Genomic DNA, 20,315 nt, shown 5'->3' with positions numbered 1-20,315 from the left:
GATTAGATTAAGGCTAATACAAGTTTATAACAAAGTAATAATTCAATATTAGCTGTGTTAGTATCACTATATTACCATACTTTAATAGTCCCAGACTGACAGTGAGTCTAGTAGACAGGATGCCTATTATATCAGTACCATCATTATAATACAGGTTTTTATGGCTTTGCAGAACCAAAAAACTCCACATCGACCAAAGGAGGAAGAAAGCACAGCATTTCACTTTCTGGATTTGACTTTCCCAAACCTCTGAACCAGAATAGAAAGTTAGCCAATATAATGAAACTGAACACCGTGTGGGTAAACAACATGCAGCCAGCCCATGTCTGTGCCACCTTCTATGATCTGAGTATGATGAGCATGGTGGGTCAGTGGAAACCTGGGGTGTATTAGTATGATGAGCATGGTGGGTCAGTGGTAACCTGGGGTGTATTAGTATGATGAGCATGGTGGGTCAGTGGAAACCTGGGGTGTATTAGTATGATGAGCATGGTGGGTCAGTGGAAACCTGGGGTGTATTAGTATGATGAGCATGGTGGGTCAGTGGAAACCTGGGGTGTATTAGTATGATGAGCATGGTGGGTCAGTGGAAACCTGGGGTGTATTAGTATGATGAGCATGGTGGGTCAGTGGAAACCTGGGGTGTATTAGTATGATGAGCATGGTGGGTCAGTGGAAACCTGGGGTGTATTAGTATGATGAGCATGGTGGGTCAGTGGAAACCTGGGGTGTATTAGTATGATGAGCATGGTGGGTCAGTGGAAACCTGGGGTGTATTAGTATGATGAGCATGGTGGGTCAGTGGAAACCTGGGGTGTATTAGTATGATGAGCATGGTGGGTCAGTGGTAACCTGGGGTGTATTAGTATGATGAGCATGGTGGGTCAGTGGAAACCTGGGGTGTATTAGTATGATGAGCATGGTGGGTCAGTGGTAACCTGGGGTGTATTAGTATGATGAGCATGGTGGGTCAGTGGAAACCTGGGGTGTATTAGTATGATGAGCATGGTGGGTCAGTGGAAACCTGGGGTGTATTAGTATGATGAGCATGGTGGGTCAGTGGTAACCTGGGGTGTATTAGTATGATGAGCATGGTGGGTCAGTGGTAACCTGGGGTGTATTAGTATGATGAGCATGGTGGGTCAGTGGAAACCTGGGGTGTATTAGTATGATGAGCATGGTGGGTCAGTGGAAACCTGGGGTGTATTAGTATGATGAGCATGGTGGGTCAGTGGAAACCTTGGGTGTATTAGTATGATGAGCATGGTGGGTCAGTGGAAATCAAAGTTAATGGTTTCCGTTACAAACTGTTTGCTACGGTTTTGTTCTGAATGAACAAACCTCTGGGTGTTAAGACCAGTGTCTCCCAATCCTGGTTCTGGAGACCCAAAGGGGAGCACTCACAAACCTGATTCAAATCAAAGGGTTGATGAGGAGTTGATTAGTTCAATCAAGTCTGAGTACTAACTGTTATATAGACATTATAGCACTAACTGTTATATAGACATTATAACACTAACTGTTATATAGACATTATAACACTAACTGTTATATAGACATTATAACACTAACTGTTATATAGACATTATAACACTAACTGTTATATAGACATTATAACACTAACTGTTATATAGACATTATAACACTAACTGTTATATAGACATTATAACACTAACTGTTATAGAGACATCATAACACTAACTGTTATATAGACATTATAACACTAACTGTTATAGAGACATTATAACACTAACTGTTATATAGACATTATAACACTAACTGTTATATAGACATTATAACACTAACTGTTATATAGACATTATAAAACTAACTGTTATATAGACATTATAACACTAACTGTTATATAGATATTATAACACTAACTGTTATATAGACATTATAACACTAACTGTGAGAATCACACTGTTTCATTCAGTGGAAACTATTGCAGCTCATACTGTAACTATCATGCATGTTGGTCCCAGTAGTTTCCATTGGAAATGATGAGTGTGAACCTAACCTCATCTGTTTCATACGGTTTCCTGCTGCCGGCTCCCACACTAAAGGACTGTTAGCAGACGCTCTTATCCAGAGCGACATACAGTTAGTGTGTTCATCTGAAGATAGCTTGGTGGGACAAGTTAGACATACCAGAACCAACAAGTTCACCACACTTTGACATTTATACGTTGGCATGCTTCTGCCTGGTTTGTTAGGCCTATATAGTTACAGCTTAGTCATTTAGCAGACATTTTTATCCAGAGGGACTTACAGGAGCAGATTAGGGTTAAGTGCTTTGCTCAATGGCATATCAAAAGATTTTTCACCTAGTCTGCTCGGGGATTCGAACCAGAGACCTTTACGCTCACTGGTCCAACAGTCTTAACCTCTAGGCCGCCCATAATGACAAGAGGAAGTTCAGAGTAGAAATGATGTGTGTGTTGAATGGCTGCAGACCAGAGGCAGCAGGCCTTTTCAGTTAACCTACTAATATCACTATCCTGGGCACTGCCTCTGTCATGTTTGATGAGTTGAGCAAATGCATTTTTTATGTGACCATCAGTATGACTTTGAAACCAAACTGAAGTGCATTTTGTGGTGTGGTATTAGTGATGGTGAGGCTGATCTGTGGTGTGGTATTAGTGATGGTGAGGCTGATCTGTGGTGTGGTATTAGTGATGGTGAGGCTGATCTGTGGTGTGGTATTAGTGATGGTGAGGCTGATCTGTGGTGTGGTATTAGTGATGGTGAGGCTGATCTGTGGTGTGGTATTAGTGATGGTGAGGCTGATCTGTGGTGTGGTATTAGTGATGGTGAGGCTGATCTGTGGTGTGGTATTAGTGATGGTGAGGCTGATCTGTGGTGTGGTATTAGTGATGGTGAGGCTGATCTGTGGTGAGGTATTAGTGATGGTGAGGCTGATCTGTGGTGTGGTATTAGTGATGGTGAGGCTGATCTGTGGTGTGGTCTCCTGTCGCAGCCTCCAGTATTTATGCTGCAGTAGTTTATGTGTCGGGAGGCTAGGGTCAGTCTGTTACATCTGGAGTATTTCTCTTGTCTTATCCGGTGTCCTGTGTGAATTTAAATATGCTCTCTCTAATTCTCTCTCTCTTTATTTCTTTCTCTCGTAGGACCTGAGCCCTAGGACCATGCCTCAGGACTACCTGGCATGATGACTCCTTGCTGTCCCCAGTCCACCTGGCCATGCTGCTGCTCCAGTTTCAACTGTTCTGCCTGCGGCTATGGAACCCTGACCTGTTCACCGGACGTGCTTGTTGCACCCTCGACAACTACTATGATTATTATTATTTGACCATGCTGGTCATTTATGAACATTTTAACATCTTGACCATGTTCTGTTATAATATCCACCCGGCACAGCCAGAAGAGGACTGGCCACCCCTCATAGCCTGGTTCCTCTCTAGGTTTCTTCCTAGGTTTTTGGCCTTTCTAGGGAGTGTTTCCTAGGGAGTTTTTCCTAGCCACCGTGCTTCTTTCACATGCATTGCTTGCTGTTTGGGGTTTTAGGCTGGGTTTCTGTACAGCACTTTGAGATATCAGCTGATGTACGAAGGGCTATATAAATACATTTTATTTTATTTTATTTGATTTGGTATTAGTGATGGTGAGGCTGATCTGTGGTGTGGTATTAGTGATGGTGAGGCTGATCTGTGGTGTGGTATTAGTGATGGTGAGGCTGCTCTGTGGTGTGGTATTAGTGATGGTGAGGCTGATCTGTGGTGAGGTATTAGTGATGGTGAGGCTGGTCTGTGGTGTCAATTCCAGGTTCAAGAGGCGACCGGGCGCAAGATGAAACATCATTGCACTAGCAAACACTTGAGTGGAGAGAGAAGAACTGTGGTAAATCGAGCAGAGGATGGTGCCGCGAGCAGCAGGCCAGCGTGGTGCGCAAATTAAAATTGAGAGATTTTGAGTGTGACTTTTAGCGATTGTTCATATTTTGTGGTAGCCAGGCTCAGCAAGAGAAGATTCTGAAAATGGAGAAGCTTAATGGAAAGAAGATTAAAAGCCATGTCCCTGGTGTTTATGCTCGGTTGAGGGGAGTCATCCCTGGTGTCCCTATATCTATGTCCACAGATGATATTAAAGAACATGTGAAGGGAGGCAGAGTGACTGAGGCCAAAAGGTTGATCAGCAGGAAAGAGGGTCTAAGAAGTGAAAGCATATCAGTGCTGCTGAGGTTTGAGAAGGTTTTGCCTGGATAAGTACAGATAGGATTCCTTCATTTCAATGTTATAGAATTTGTCCCATATGCACTGCAGTGTTTTAAATGCCAAATAATGGGACACGTAGCTGCTTAGTGTAAAGGAAAGAAAATATATGCTATGTGTGGAGGGGAACATGATTACGGTGAATGTGGAAGCAATGTGAAGGAGTAAATGTAGTAACTGAACCTACAGTCAGACTGATGGAGCTTCCATGGCTGCTCCTGTAGTAAATGAACCTACGGTCAGACTGATGGAGCTTCCATGGCTGCTCCTGTAGTAAATGAACCTACTGTCAGACTGATGGAGCTTCCATGGCTGCTCCTGTAGTAAATGAACCTACGGTCAGACTGATGGAGCTTCCATGGCTGCTCCTGTAGTAAATGAACCTACTGTCAGACTGATGGAGCTTCCATGGCTGCTCCTGTAGTAAATGAACCTACTGTCAGACTGATGGAGCTTCCATGGCTGCTCCTGTAGTAAATGAACCTACTGTCAGACTGATGGAGCTTCCATGGCTGCTCCTGTAGTAAGTCAACCTACAGTCAGGCTGGTGTTACTTTAAAAAAAAATATCTCCCCAATTTTGTGGTGTCCAATTGGTAGTTACAGTCTTGTCTCATCGCTGCAACTCCCGTACGGACTCGGGAGAGGTGAAGGTCGAGAGCCGTGCATCCTCCGAAACACAACCCAACCAAGACGCACTGCTTCTTGACACAATGCCCTCTTAACCCGGAAGCCAGCCGCACAAATGTGTCGGAGGAAACACCGTACATCTGGCAACCGTGTCAGCATGCACTGTGCCCTGTCCCGCCACAGGAGTCACTAGCGGGCGATGGGACAAGGAAATCCCTGCTGGCTAAACCCTCCACTAACCTGGACAGAGCTTGGACTTGAACCCAGAATCTCTAGTGGCACAACACTGTGATGTAGTGCCTTAGAACACTGTGATGTAGTGCCTTAGAACACTGTGATGTAGTACCTTAGAACACTGTGATGTAGTGCCTTAAAACACTGTGATGTAGTACCTTAGACAACTGTGATGTAGTGCCTTAGACCACTGTGATGTAGTGCCTTAGAACACTGTGATGTAGTGCCTTAAAACACTGTGATGTAGTACCTTAGACAACTGTGATGTAGTGCCTTAGACCACTGTGATGTAGTGCCTTAAAACACTGTGATGTAGTACCTTAGACCACTGTGATGTAGTGCCTTAGACCACTGTGATGTAGTGCCTTAGAATACTGTGATGTAGTGTCTTAGACCACTGTGATGTAGTGCTTCAGACCACTGTGATGTAGTGCCTTAGAACACTGTGATGTAGTGTCTTAGACCACTGTGATGTAGTGCCTTAGACCACTGTGATGTAGTGCCTTAGACCACTGTGATGTAGTGTCTTAGACCACTGTGATGTAGTGCCTTAGAACACTGTGATGTAGTGCCTTAGACCACTGTGATGTAGTGTCTTAGACCACTGTGATGTAGTGCCTTAGAACACTGTGATGTAGTGGTTAGAACACTGTGATGTAGTGCCTCACACCACTGTGATGTAGTGCCTTAGAACACTGTGATGTAGTGCCTTAGAACACTGTGATGTAGTGCCTTAGACCACTGTGATGTAGTACCTTAGACCACTGTGATGTAGTGCCTTAGAACACTGTGATGTAGTGTCTTAGACCACTGTGATGTAGTGCCTTAGACCACTGTGATGTAGTGCCTTAGACAACTGTGATGTAGTGCCTTAGACCACTGTGATGTAGTGCCTTAGACCACTGTGATGTAGTACCTTAGACCACTGTGATGTAGTGTCTTAGACCACTGTGATGTAGTGACTTAGACCACTGTGATGTAGTGCCTTAGACCACTGTGATGTAGTGCCTTAGACCACTGTGATGTAGTGTCTTAGAACACTGTGATGTAGTGCCTTAGACCACTGTGATGTAGTGTCTTAGAACACTGTGATGTAGTACCTTAGACCACTGTGATGTAGTGTCTTAGACCACTGTGATGTAGTACCTTAGACCACTGTGATGTAGTGTCTTAGACCACTGTGATGTAGTGTCTTAGACCACTGTGATGTAGTGTCTTAGACCACTGTGATGTAGTGTCTTAGAACACTGTGATGTAGTGCCTTAGACCACTGTGATGTAGTGTCTTAGAACACTGTGATGTAGTGCCTTAGAACACTGTGATGTAGTGTCTTAGACCACTGTGATGTAGTGTCTTAGAACACTGTGATGTAGTGTCTTAGACCACTGTGATGTAGTGTCTTAGACCACTGTGATGTAGTGTCTTAGACCACTGTGATGTAGTGCCTTAGACCACTGTGATGTAGTGTCTTAGAACACTGTGATGTAGTGTCTTAGACCACTGTGATGTAGTGCCTTAGAACACTGTGATGTAGTGCCTTAGACCACTGTGATGTAGTGCCTTAGACCACTGTGATGTAGTGTCTTAGACCACTGTGATGTAGTGCCTTAGAACACTGTGATGTAGTGTCTTAGACCACTGTGATGTAGTGCCTTAGACCACTGTGATGTAGTGTCTTAGAACACTGTGATGTAGTGTCTTAGACCACTGTGATGTAGTGTCTTAGAACACTGTGATGTAGTGTCTTAGACCACTGTGATGTAGTGCCTTAGAACACTGTGATGTAGTGCCTTAGACCACTGTGATGTAGTGCCTTAGACCACTGTGATGTAGTGCCTTAGACCACTGTGATGTAGTGTCTTAGACCACTGTGATGTAGTGTCTTAGAACACTGTGATGTAGTGCCTTAGAACACTGTGATGTAGTGCCTTAGACCACTGTGATGTAGTGCTTCAGACCACTGTGATGTAGTGCCTTAGACCACTGTGATGTAGTACCTTAGACCACTGTGATGTAGTGCCTTAGACCACTGTGATGTAGTGCCTTAGACCACTGCGCCACTCAGGAGGTCCGGGGCCGGTGTTTCAGCTGGTCCTGTCAGGGTTTAGAAGCCTGTTCAGAAATCCGGTGCTCATGAATGTGTAGCGTCAAAGGACACTTTGATAATGAATAAAGTTGACTTCTTAGCTTTTATTGGTAATGTTATCAATACGACTCGGGTTTGTGGAAAGCAGAAATGCCAGGTTGAAGGTTATTGTGCAGTAACAGATGTTACTGTTGAAGTGGTTGTTGACATGCTGAACAATCCTAAGGGGGTAGTGTTTACTATCGCACTATCGCAAACTGTTTGACTTGAAAAAATACAAAACATATATTTTTAAAGAGCCGTTTGGGAGCCAAAAAGAGCCGGACTGCCCACCACAACAGCCCCCTAAATCACGTCTGACTTTCTGATTTGTAAATTCACTGCAGTTCCCAACATTGACCAGCAGGTGGTAATGATACTCTCTTCTCAGACAGTAAATGACCACCAGTCAGCTACATTTATTTTGTTAGGAGGGGATGGAAAAGCATTGAGACTATTTGTCATGGAAGCAATTTCACTCATTTACTCATGTGAATGGGTCCAAAGAGATAAGAGAAGCTAATATTGATCGGCACTGTTAAATCTTTACAGCTCAGGATAATATGACTATAATTAAAGAACATCACTACCATCTGCTGGCTGGATCGGTCTTCTGATTTAAACCCTATTCTACACACTGCTAACCTTATTCCTAACATTAAACCTAAATTAAGATCAGATATGTACATTTTTGTTTCCATGACATTTTATGATAGTCCTGTAGACAATTTAGACTTTGTGACTGGGTTTTCTAATAACCAGAGAGGCTGGGGGGAGGTGTTTACTCCAAGTGCCTGTGCAAATGTGAAAGTGAAACTTGTGTCGCAGTTTAGGCTTGAGGTGTAGATTGTTCTGTAAAAACGTGTAGATATGCACATATAGTCACTATTAGAGTGGTTATGGATTTAAATCAACTATTTTGAATGTGAAGTGGAGGACGTGAAGACCAGTAAAGGTAAGAGGAGATCTCAGTATATTTCACTTTCCAAACTAGACACAACAGCCTTGTCATTGTTTAGAAGCCTGTTCAGAAATCTGGTCTCATTAATGTGCAGCGTCAAAGGACACTTTGATAATGAATAAAGTTGACTTCATAGCTTTTATTGGTAAGGTTATCAATACGACCACCATGATATCATAGAAGAAGAAGTGAATTGTGCCACAAATAGAACAATGAATGAGACAGACATTTCACTGGATGTATAATGTGAAGCCTCCGCTTGGCGTTTCCACTCACTACCAGATATGTTAGTCAGAGGAACAAGATGGAACGACACGGATTCTGGCCGACATTCTGCACATTTTCTCATCGATTAAACTATTTATCGCAATACCGTTATTTTGTTCCCAAAACTAGAATCTGTTATGAACAGAGCGGACTACGTTTTGAAGACTTTACCTTTTGCAAAGGTTTTTCAAAATCGCGCTGTTTAGAAGGAGAATTGAGTTAATACACATGCGCACTTCACTAACGGACATATGCAGATGATGCTAGAACGCACCAATAGGATCTCGCCAGCTTGTTCCTGGCCCTGCCCACCTCCTTGCTGGTTCCGCCCACTATGACTCATTTGTTCACATTGGAAACGACACGCCCTGTTCTACGGAACGCCGTTTGGGTCTTTGCCTGTCAAAATGATACGTTAAATAAGCTTCTTGACCAATCAGGACCTGAATATGACTCCAGGTCACATAACAATTTAACACGTTCAAATAATGTTATTTGACGTGTATGTTGTTGCTAGAGCATGGTGTTTGCAACACCAGGGTTGTCGATAGGGGCCAGCAAAAAAAAAAAAATGAATGAAATAAGAAGAGCTGCTAAATACTAAAAGAAATGTAAAATGTATTTGACGCTCAAAGACCCAAACGGTGTTCCATAGTGCACCTCAATACATGTCAGACATGCTTTTAAGTTATGTACCCAGTATGTCCCTCAGGTCCTCTGGAACTGGCCTCTTAACTATCCTGAAGCCTAGGACCAAGAGGCATGGAGAGACAGCCTTTAGTATTATGCCCCCAGCCTCTGGAAGTGAAAGGAGTTGAAACTGGCCTCTTAACTATCCTGAAGCCTAGGACCAAGAGACATGGAGAGACAGCCTTTAGTTATTATGCCCCCAGCCTCTGGAATAGCCTGCCAGAGAACCTGAGGAGGTCTGGAACTGTGGACATATTTAAAAGGAGATCTCAGTATATTTTACTTTCCAAACTAGACACAACAGTCCTGTTTTAAAACAATGAGGACTGGAGAAAGAGGAAGTGATGTTTGTATCTGTGTGATTGAGCAAAAGAGAGAATTTGATGAATGGTAATGATGTAAATATGAATGTTTTCTCTTTTTATTGCAGTTAAAATGGCAGAGTCCAGAGTTCATAGTAAGTCAACATGCTATAATTAATGATTAACTTTTCTTTCATGTATCTGGGAGAACAGAACTAAACCAACTATTGAAAATGAAATGTTTGTGGTTTTATTTCTCTTTATGTGTAAATGTGTGTCTGGATGAAATGTGTTTGTAACATGAGAGGCGGCAGGTAGCCTAGTGGTTAGAGTGTAGAGGTGGCAGGTAGCCTAGTGGTTAGAGTGTAGAGGTGGCAGGTAGCCTAGCGGTTAGAGTGTTGAAGGGGGCTGGTAGCCTAGTGGTTAGAGTGTGGAGGTGGCAGGTAGCCTAGTGGTTAGAGTGTAGAGGTGGCAGGTAGCCTAGTGGTTAGAGTGTAGAGGTGGCAGGTAGCCTAGTGGTTAGAGTGTAGAGGTGGCAGGTAGCCTAGTGGTTAGAGTGTAGAGGTGGCAGGTAGCCTAGTGGTTAGAGTGTAGAGGTGACAGGTGGCCTAGTGGTTAGAGTGTGGAGGTGGCAGGCAGCCTAGTGGTTAGAGTGTAGAGGTGGCAGGTAGCCTAGTGGTTAGAGTGTAGAGGTGGCAGGTAGCCTAGTGGTTAGAGTGTAGAGGTGGCTGGTAGCCTAGTGGTTAGAGTGTAGAGGTGGCTGGTAGCCTAGTGGTTAGAGTGTAGAGGTGGCAGGTAGCCTAGTGGTTAGAGTGTAGAGGTTACAGGTAGCCTAGTGGTTAGAGTGTAGAGGTGGCAGGTAGCCTAGTGGTTAGAGTGTAGAGGTGGCAGGTAGCCTAGTGGTTAGAGTGTAGAGGTGGCTGGTAGCCTAGTGGTTAGAGTGTAGAGGTGGCAGGTAGCCTAGTGGTTAGAGTGTAGAGGTGGCAGGTAGCCTAGTGGTTAGAGTGTAGAGGTGGCAGGTAGCCTAGTGGTTAGAGTGTAGAGGTGGCAGGTAGCCTAGTGGTTAGAGTGTGGAGGTGGCAGGCAGCCTAGTGGTTAGAGTGTAGAGGTGGCAGGTAGCCTAGTGGTTAGAGTGTAGAGGTGGCAGGTAGCCTAGTGGTTAGAGTGTAGAGGTGGCTGGTAGCCTAGTGGTTAGAGTGTAGAGGTGGCAGGTAGCCTAGTGGTTAGAGTGTAGAGGTGGCAGGTAGCCTAGTGGTTAGAGTGTAGAGGTGGCAGGTAGCCTAGTGGTTAGAGTGTAGAGGTGGCAGGCAGCCTAGTGGTTAGAGTGTAGAGGTGGCTGGTAGCCTAGTGGTTAGAGTGTAGAGGTGGCAGGTAGCCTAGTGGTTAGAGTGTAGAGGTTACAGGTAGCCTAGTGGTTAGAGTGTAGAGGTGGCAGGTAGCCTAGTGGTTAGAGTGTAGAGGTGGCAGGTAGCCTAGTGGTTAGAGTGTAGAGGTGGCTGGTAGCCTAGTGGTTAGACTGTAGAGGTGGCTGGTAGCCTAGTAGTTAGAGTGTAGAGGTGGCAGGTAGCCTAGTGGTTAGAGTGTAGAGGTGGCTGGTAGCCTAGTGGTTAGACTGTAGAGGTGGCAGGTAGCCTAGTGGTTAGAGTGTTGGGCTAGTAACTGAAAGGTTGCTGAATCCCCGAGCTGATAAGGTAAAAGTCTGTTGTTCTTCCCCTGAACAAGTCAGCGTCGTCCGTGGTAGGCTGTCATTCTAATTAAGAATTGGTTCTTAACTGACTTGACTCCTTAAATAAATAAAATATATATCCAGAGCGATTAGGATTAAGTTCCTTGCTCAAGGGCAGATCAACTAATGTTTTCCTAGTTGCCTCAGGGGTTACTGGCCCAATGCTCTTAAGTGCTATGAAGTGGTACGTTTGTGGTAGAAAAAAGAGATTGGGGCTGGGGAACATGTGTTATACCACTGTAATATTAGTTTATCTATGAAATGATTAGTGTATAGAGGTCAGATGTCACAGGACTAAAACATGCTGATAACAGGGTTGGGGTGTGCAGCGAATAGCTGGATATAGGTTACTGTTGGTGACTTGGGGAATACAGGACTAAGGAAAGTGGGTAACAGGGCTGAGATAGGAAAGTAACAGGGATGAGGTGTATTGGCAAAGGAACTGGGGTCTTGAGTAACACACAGGTCATTTAGGGCCAGGATATGCCTGTATCTGTACTTGATTGTATAGATTTGAGGGTATTGGCATGTGGGTGTTAGGGTTAGGGCATGGGGGTAACAGGGCTGGGGTGTGTGGGTCATTGAGTTTAGGTGTGTGGGTAAGTGGGCTGAGGTATATAGATATTGAGGTTGAGGAATAGGGGTAAATATCTGTTCATGTTATTATAGACAGAGCACTCTGTCACAATTGTGACCAAGAATAAAATGTACTTTTAAATAAATAAATACATAAATAATCAAAATGGATCACGTTAGGCTTACTAGTGGCATAAGATTTGCATAGTGGCATGTCTGGGAAAGATGTGGGAACAAATGGGATAATATCATTCTAGATTGTAGCATCACATTCTTCTATGACATATATACTTTCCTTCAAATGAATATGTCTGTCTGGGATTGTGTGAGTTGTATTTTAGAATTGACATGGTCCTGGTTGTTGTATGTCTATTGTAGTTTTTCATTCAGCTGTGTTTATAAATGTACTGAGAGTATTTGTGTTCCTGACACAGATGATGTCATTAAACATGAAATGTTCTCTCTTTCTGAACAGCTCAGTTTAAACTCACCTCAGAAGACTATGTGGAGGCTGATGTTGGTGAAGAGGTCACCCTCCCCTGTCACCTCTCACCTGACACCAGTGCTGTTACCACGACGATCAGGTGGTTTAAAGGGACAGAGTGTATTTACCTGTATCAGAATGGCCAGGTGACAGAGAGGAGTGGCTATGAGGGCAGAGTGAGTCTGATCACCCAGGAGCTGGAGAGAGGCAACGTGTCTCTGAGGCTGAGAGACTTCAGGAGGTCAGATAGAGGAGTCTACATATGTCAGGTCATCCATGGAGAACAGAAGGAGGAGGCTGCAGTGGGTTTATGGGATATAGGAGGTAAGTGTTCTATAACTCCAGTAATGTTTCTAAACACCTAAACAACAGCAATAACAACCAGTCTCTTTCCCTGTACAGAACACTTCTACTTTCTCATGTAGGTAGGAGTTCATAGTAGGAGTTACAGATGAATAGATTAGATTCATTCTGAATATCAACTAGTTACAATGCATATTACCATCACTCTGAGCTTTGAGCTTGTCCTAAAGCATTAGAACCATTCCAACATTACTGTCACGTCCCTTGATTGTCATTAGTAATGAATGTGATGAACACTCATACCCCTCTGATGTATATCACATCACTATGGTATTTGAGAGGATCATGTGACAGATGGTGATTTGAAGGTAATGATAATAACTAATGCATTCTGTTTTACATGATCATTATTCATGACTCTCCATCTTGGATAATGGATGATCAGGATTCTGTGAGTAATTACTTATTTGTCTGTTTTGTTTATTGACAACCAATAACACAAGACAAAGAACAGACCAGAGTGTTAATCTGATACTATAAAAACTACAGGCCTTGTGAACAGCAGTGTGTCTTCTTCAAGGCTACAAATTAAATCAGTTTCTTTACATTTATCAATACTCTCCCCAAATGTTCTCAAGGTAGGTTGGATTAAGATGTCAGATGTTCTTCAAATTATCCAGAATGTTCATATCATAGATCTCCTACAAAATATCTGCTATAGAGGTCAACATTTCAGATAGTCCTCCCACAATATATCTGCCATAGAGGTCAACATTTCAGAGGGGTTGAGTTAAATGCGGAAGACACATTTCAGTTGAATACATTCAGTTAGACAACTGTCTAGGTATCCCCCTTTCCTTTCCCTTTCACATTGTCCTCCTACAATATATCTGCCATAGAGGTCAACACTTCACATAGTCCTCCCACAGTATATTTGCCTTAGAGGTCAACATTTCACATAGTCCTCCCACAATATATCTGCCATAGAGGTCAACATTTCACATAGTCCTCCCACAATATATCTGCAATAGAGGTCAACATTTCACATAGTCCTCCCACAATTTCTCTGCCATAGAGGTCAACATTTCACTTAGTTCTCCCACAATAAATCTGCCATAGAGGTCAACATTTCAAATAGTCCTCCTACAATATATCTGCCATAGAGGTCAACATTTCACATAGTCCTCCTACAATATATCTCCCATAGAGGTCAACATTTCAAATAGTCCTCCTACAATATATCTGCCATAGAGGTCAACATTTCACATAGTCCTCCCACAATATATCTGCCATAGAGGTCAACATTTCACATAGTCCTCCTACAATATATCTGCCATATAGCTCAACATTTCACATAGTCCTCCTACAATATATCTGCCATATAGCTCAACATTTCACATAGTCCTCCTACAATATTTCTGCCATATAGCTCAACATTTCACACGTTAAAATTAAAATAGAATCATCTTGAATTTAGCTTGATGTCTTATTATGAAGCATTCAGTCATTCTCAGACTGCTCACATAGTAGTGCTGCTTACATCTCTTTCCCTAGATGTACATTAGTAATGAATGTGATGAACAGTCATTCCGATATGATGTATGGTATTTCATTAAATTATGTAATGAGATAGAAATTCAACGAACAATAATAACTAATGTTTTACATGATCATTATTCATGACTCTCCATCTTGGATAATGGATGATCAGTATTAGGTGAGTAATTACTTATTTGTCTGTTTTGTTTATTGACAACCAATAACACAAGACAAAGAACAGACCAGAGTGTTAATCTGATACTATAAAAACTACAGGCCTTGTGAACAGCAGTGTGTCTTCTTCATGGCTACAAATTAAATCAGTTTCTTTACATTTATCAATACTCTCCCCAAATGTTCTCAAGGTAGGTTGGATTAAGATGTATAGATGTTCTTCAAATTATCCAGAATGTTCATATCATAGATCTCCTACAAAATATCTGCCATAGAGGTCAACATTTCAAATAGTCCTCCCACAATATATCTGCCATAGAGCTCAACATTTCACATAGTCCTCCTACAATATATCTCCCATAGAGGTCAACATTTCACATAGTCCTCGCACAATATATCTGCCATAGAGGTCAACATTTCACATAGTCCTCCCACAATATATCTGCCATAGAGATCAACATTTCACATAGTCCTCCCACAATATATCTGCCATAGAGGTCAATATTTCACATAGTCCTCCCACAATATATCTGCCATAGAGGTCAACATTTCACATAGTCCTCCTACAATATATCTGCCATAGAGGTCAACATTTCACATAGTCCTCCCACAATATATCTGCCATAGAGGTCAACATTTCACATAGTCCTCCTACAATATATCTGCTATAGAGGTTAATATTTCACATAGTCCTCCTACAATATATCTGCCATAGAGGTCAACATTTCACATAGTCCTCCTACAATATATCTGCCATAGAGGTCAACATTTCACATAGTCCTCCTACAATATATCTGCCATAGAGGTCAACATTTCACATAGTCCTCCCACAATATATCTGCCATAGAGGTCAACATTTCACATAGTCCTCCTACAATATATCTGCCATAGAGGTCAACATTTCACATAGTCCTCCCACAATATATCTGCCAAAGAGGTCAACATTTCACATAGTCCTCCTACAATATATCTGCCATAGAGGTCAACATTTCACATAGTCCTCCCACAATATATCTGCTATAGAGGTTAATATTTCACATAGTCCTCCCACAATATATCTGCCCTAGAGGTCAACATTTCACATAGTCCTCCCACAATATATCTGCCATAGAGATCAACATTTCACATAGTCCTCCTACAATATATCTGCCATATAGCTCAACATTTCACATAGTCCTCCTACAATATATCTGCCATATAGCTCAACATTTCACATAGTCCTCCTACAATATTTCTGCCATATAGCTCAACATTTCACACGTTAAAATTAAAATAGAATCATCTTGAATTTAGCTTGATGTCTTATTATGAAGCATTCAGTCATTCTCAGACTGCTCACATAGTAGTGCTGCTTACATCTCTTTCCCTAGATGTACATTAGTAATGAATGTGATGAACAGTCATTCCAATATGATGTATGGTATTTCATTAAATTATGTAATGAGATAGAAATTCAACGAACAATAATAACTAATACATTCTGTTTTACATGATCATTATTCATGACTCTCCATCTTGGATAATGGATGATCAGAATTAGGTGAGTAATTACTTATTTGTCTGTTTTGTTTATTGACAACCAATAACACAAGACAAAGAACAGACCAGAGTGTTAATCTGATACTATAAAAACTACAGGCCTTGTGAACAGCAGTGTGTCTTCTTCAAGGCTACAAATTAAATCAGTTTCTTTACATTTATCAATACTCTCCCCAAATGTTCTCAAGGTAGGTTGGATTAAGATGTATAGATGTTCTTCAAATTATCCAGAATGTTCATATCATAGATCTCCTACAAAATATCTGCCATAGAGGTCAACATTTCAAATAGTCCTCCCACAATATATCTGCCATAGAGCTCAACATTTCACATAGTCCTCCCACAATATATCTGCCATAGAGATCAACATTTCACATAGTCCTCCCACAATATATCTGCCATAGAGGTCAACATTTCACATAGTCCTCCCACAATATATCTGCCATAGAGATCAACATTTCACATAGTCCTCCTACAATATATCTGCCATAGAGGTCAACATTTCACATAGTCCTCCCACAATATATCTGCTATAGAGGTTAATATTTCACATAGTCCTCCCACAATATATCTGCCATAGAGGTCAACATTTCACATAGTCCTCCTACAATATATCTGCCATATAGCTCAACATTTCACATAGTCCTCCTACAATATTTCTGCCATATAGCTCAACATTTCACACGTTAAAATTAAAATAGAATCATCTTGAATTTAGCTTGATGTCTTTCCTCAATTCTCAGGTTATTGTCGACTCTCCACTGAGTTGTGAATATTGTTGTCCATCACTTCATACTTTCCCTCTGCATCATATTTCTGTCTAAAGTCTTTAACACAGAATTCAGATCCTAGTCCTCCTTTGTTATTTCAGCTCAACAGATATGTGATGTGAAGACTGAGGTAGAGAGACTGAGAAGAGAGATCTCAGCCCAGATGACTGGTGAGTGAGATATGTGATACTTAACATTTCAATAGAAACCCAGAACTCCCCTTCAGTAGGTCTATGTGTCTTCATGTGTCACTGAGGTAAATGTTCCCATTCTAAATGGTTGTTCTATTATTTTAGAACATGGAGAGACGTCAGATACAGGTTCCATACTCCCAGTCAGGAGGAGAGACAGCAAGGAGCTTCCTCCATTCAGTGAGTTATCAATATTGTCCTGTTGTCTCCTACTGTTTCTAGTCTATAGTGGACCATCCTCCACTTAGTGAGTTATCAATATTGTCCTGTTGTCTCCTACTGTTTCTAGTCTATAGTGGACCATCCTCCACTTAGTGAGTTATCAATATTGTCCTGTTGTCTCCTACTGTTTCTAGTCTATAGTGGACCATCCTCCACTTAGTGAGTTATCAATATTGTCCTGTTGTCTCCTACTGTTTCTAGTCTATAGTGGACCATCCTTCACTTAGTGAGTTATCAATATTGTCCTGTTGTCTCCTACTGTTTCTAGTCTATAGTGGACCATCCTCCACTTAGTGAGTTATCAATATTGTCCTGTTGTCTCCTACTGTTTCTAGTCTATAGTGGACCATCCTCCACTTAGTGAGTTATCAATATTGTCCTGTTGTCTCCTACTGTTTCTAGTCTATAGTGGACCATCCTCCACTTAGTGAGTTATCAATATTGTCCTGTTGTCTCCTACTGTTTCTAGTCTATAGTGGACCATCCTCCACTTAGTGAGTTATCAATATTGTCCTGTTGTCTCCTACTGTTTCTAGTCTATAGTGGACCATCCTCCACTTAGTGAGTTATGGATGTAGATTATATTATATTTGACACTGTTGTACATCCTCCAGAGAGTCAGTGTGTTGATCAGTGCTGTGTGTTGTGTTGCAGTGGGAGGAGAGAGCAGCAGTCCAGACTCCCCAGTGTCTCCCAGTGTGTGAGCTGAGACTGGTGCTGCTGGGGAGGACTGGGGCTGGAAATACAAACACCTTTGTCTGACATATCAAAATGTAGTGTGGAGAGCGTTTTCCCATTGGAAAGACGTCGCCCTGATGTCCTTTGGGTGGTGGACCAGTCTTGATACACACAGGAAACCCAGCAGCGTTGCAGTTCTTTACACAAGCCAGTGCTCCATTCACCTGTTACCATACCCTGTTCAAAGGCATTTATATATTTTATCTTGCCCATTCACCCTTTGAATGGCACACATACACAATCCATGTCTCAACATCCTTATTTAACCTGTCTCCTCCCCTTCATCTACACTGATTGAAGTGCATTTAACAAGTGACATGAATAAGGGATCATAGCTTTCACCTGGATTCACCTGGTCAGTCTATGTCATGGAAAGATCAAGTGTCCTTAATGTTTTGTACACACAGTGTATGTCTACAGTGAATTGATGAGTAATGCATTCGATTACTGTTCTGTTGCTGTTGAGACAACTGTTTTGTGTAGGGGTTAGAGGGGAGACCAGTTAGAGACAACTGTTTTGTGTAGGGGTTAGAGAGGATACTAGTTAGAGAGACAACTGTTTTGTGTAGGGGTTAGAGAGGATACTAGTTAGAGAGACAACTGTTTTGTGTAGGGGTTAGAGAGGAGACTAGTTAGAGACAACTGTTTTGTGTAGGGGTTAGAGAGGAGACTAGTTAGAGAGACAACTGTTTTGTGTAGGGGTTAGAGAGGATACTAGTTAGAGAGACAACTGTTTTGTGTAGGGGTTAGAGAGGAGACTAGTTAGAGACAACTGTTTTGTGTAGGGGTTAGAGAGGATACTAGTTAGAGACAACTGTTTTGTGTAGGGGTTAGAGAGGAGACTAGTTAGAGACAACTGTTTTGTGTAGGGGTTAGAGAGGAGACTAGTTAGAGAGACAACTGTTTTGTGTAGGGGTTAGAGAGGATACTAGTTAGAGAGACAACTGTTTTGTGTAGGGGTTAGAGAGGATACTAGTTAGAGAGACAACTGTTTTGTGTAGGGGTTAGAGAGGAGACTAGTTAGAGAGACAACTGTTTTGTGTAGGGGTTAGAGAGGATACTAGTTAGAGACAACTGTTTTGTGTAGGGGTTAGAGAGGATACTAGTTAGAGAGACAACTGTTTTGTGTAGGGGTTAGAGAGGATACTAGTTAGAGAGACAACTGTTTTGTGTAGGGGTTAGAGAGGATACTAGTTAGAGAGACAACTGTTTTGTGTAGGGGTTAGAGAGGAGACTAGTTAGAGAGAATCCCACTGTATTTTCCGCCACTGTGAGAGAAACATAGGAGTGTTATTATTTTACTACAGTCACACTGTTGTTTTCTATTTGCTGACCTTCATCAATCAAAGTTCATCAGGATACTGCTGTTGTTATGATGTTATGTTTCAAGTTGAAACCTTAAACATATCTCTACAGTACTCACTAGTGGACAGACAGGCAACGCTCTGCTCAAGTAAGATTTGGTTCAGGGTTCAGAGGTCACAGTGAAGGATTGATGAGTAATACATGTGTTTATTATATCCAAACAGACACACAGAAATATATAAGTATTATGTTGCTTGTTTTACTATATAGAAAGTGTTTTGTTACTTTGTATCACACATAGTATATGTTATTTCAACAATATTGTATTAAATCAGTATCACTAAATACCATATCAGTGGTTATGTTGTACAGTACTAAGCACACTTTGGATTACATTTTCTGTCCCCAAAAAATACCTTGTTACTCACAATATAGCGTGAATAATGTTGTAACTGTTAATTTACAATGTATGTAAGATGTCCCCTTGTCACGTCCTGACCAGTAAGGGGTTATTTGTTATTGTAGTTTGGTCAGGGCGTGGCAGGGGGTGTTTGTTTGTGTGTTTCGGGGTTTTGATGTATGTTCTATATTTTCTATTTCTGTGTTTATTCTAGGTTTCTATTTCTATGTTGTGTTTTTTCAATGACTTCCAATTAGAGGCAGCTTGTGGTTGTTGTCTCTAATTGGAGGCCATATTTAGTGTGTTCGTTTTCACTTGTGTTTGTGGGTGGTTGTTTCCGTTTTAGTCTGCGAACCTTACTGGACTGTTATCGTCGTTATTTTTGTTTAAGTTTGTTTGCCTTCAATAAATACTAAGATGAGCAATATACCCGCTGCATATTGGTCCGATGATTTCTCCTCTTCAGACGACGAAGTTTGTGACACCCCTTTTAAATGTTCTGGTTATTAAGTGGAGCTTTGTCCTTTCAGAGGGCTGTTTTTACATCAGAAACTGTGGTCCTTAGTAATCGGGGAGGGAACAGTCTAAGGTTGGCCATGGAAAAGTAAAACCTGTATTGTTTTGGTATTACAATACTTTACAACTGTTGGAAATGGTATCTCACAGAAGCACCATAAAGGAAAACATTAAAGAGCAGAAGTACAGTACTGTACGATCCAAGAAATAAATAACACACTGTAAACCAATCGAATCACTTACTGTGACCTTTACCTCCAAATATAATTTCCAGTGTCTCTGATGACCAGTGTCCACACCTCCACTTCCAGAGAGAGACAGGGAGAGAGAAAGAGAGAGAGGTGGTCAGTCATCCTCTGTTCAGCCCAGTAGCTTCATCCTGAGTGTGATAG

General features: G+C 41.8%; 1 long non-coding RNA gene across 3 annotated transcripts; it reads left to right on the top strand.

Moving 5' to 3' along the window:
- The first annotated feature begins 7,862 nt into the window (after positions 1-7,862).
- LOC106591353 (butyrophilin-like protein 1) lies at positions 7,863-19,836 on the top strand. Of its 3 annotated transcripts, XR_006761814.1 has the most exons (9): positions 7,867-8,175; positions 9,569-9,595; positions 12,218-12,550; positions 12,975-12,980; positions 14,241-14,246; positions 15,777-15,782; positions 16,653-16,721; positions 16,848-16,922; positions 17,619-19,836. It is a non-coding gene; the product is annotated as a butyrophilin-like protein 1 (long non-coding RNA). The 3 variants fall into 3 exon arrangements; XR_006761815.1 differs by lacking the exon at positions 12,975-12,980 and having other exon boundaries at positions 7,863-8,175; XR_006761816.1 differs by lacking the exons at positions 12,975-12,980; positions 15,777-15,782.
- Positions 19,837-20,315: the final 479 nt, after the last annotated feature.

Source organism: Salmo salar, chromosome ssa24 (genome assembly GCF_905237065.1).
Source record: "Salmo salar chromosome ssa24, Ssal_v3.1, whole genome shotgun sequence".
In the NCBI taxonomy this organism is placed as follows: Eukaryota; Metazoa; Chordata; class Actinopteri; order Salmoniformes; family Salmonidae; genus Salmo; species Salmo salar.
The sequence above is the reverse complement of the archived record's forward strand: the minus strand, read 5'-3'. Positions and strand labels throughout refer to the sequence as shown.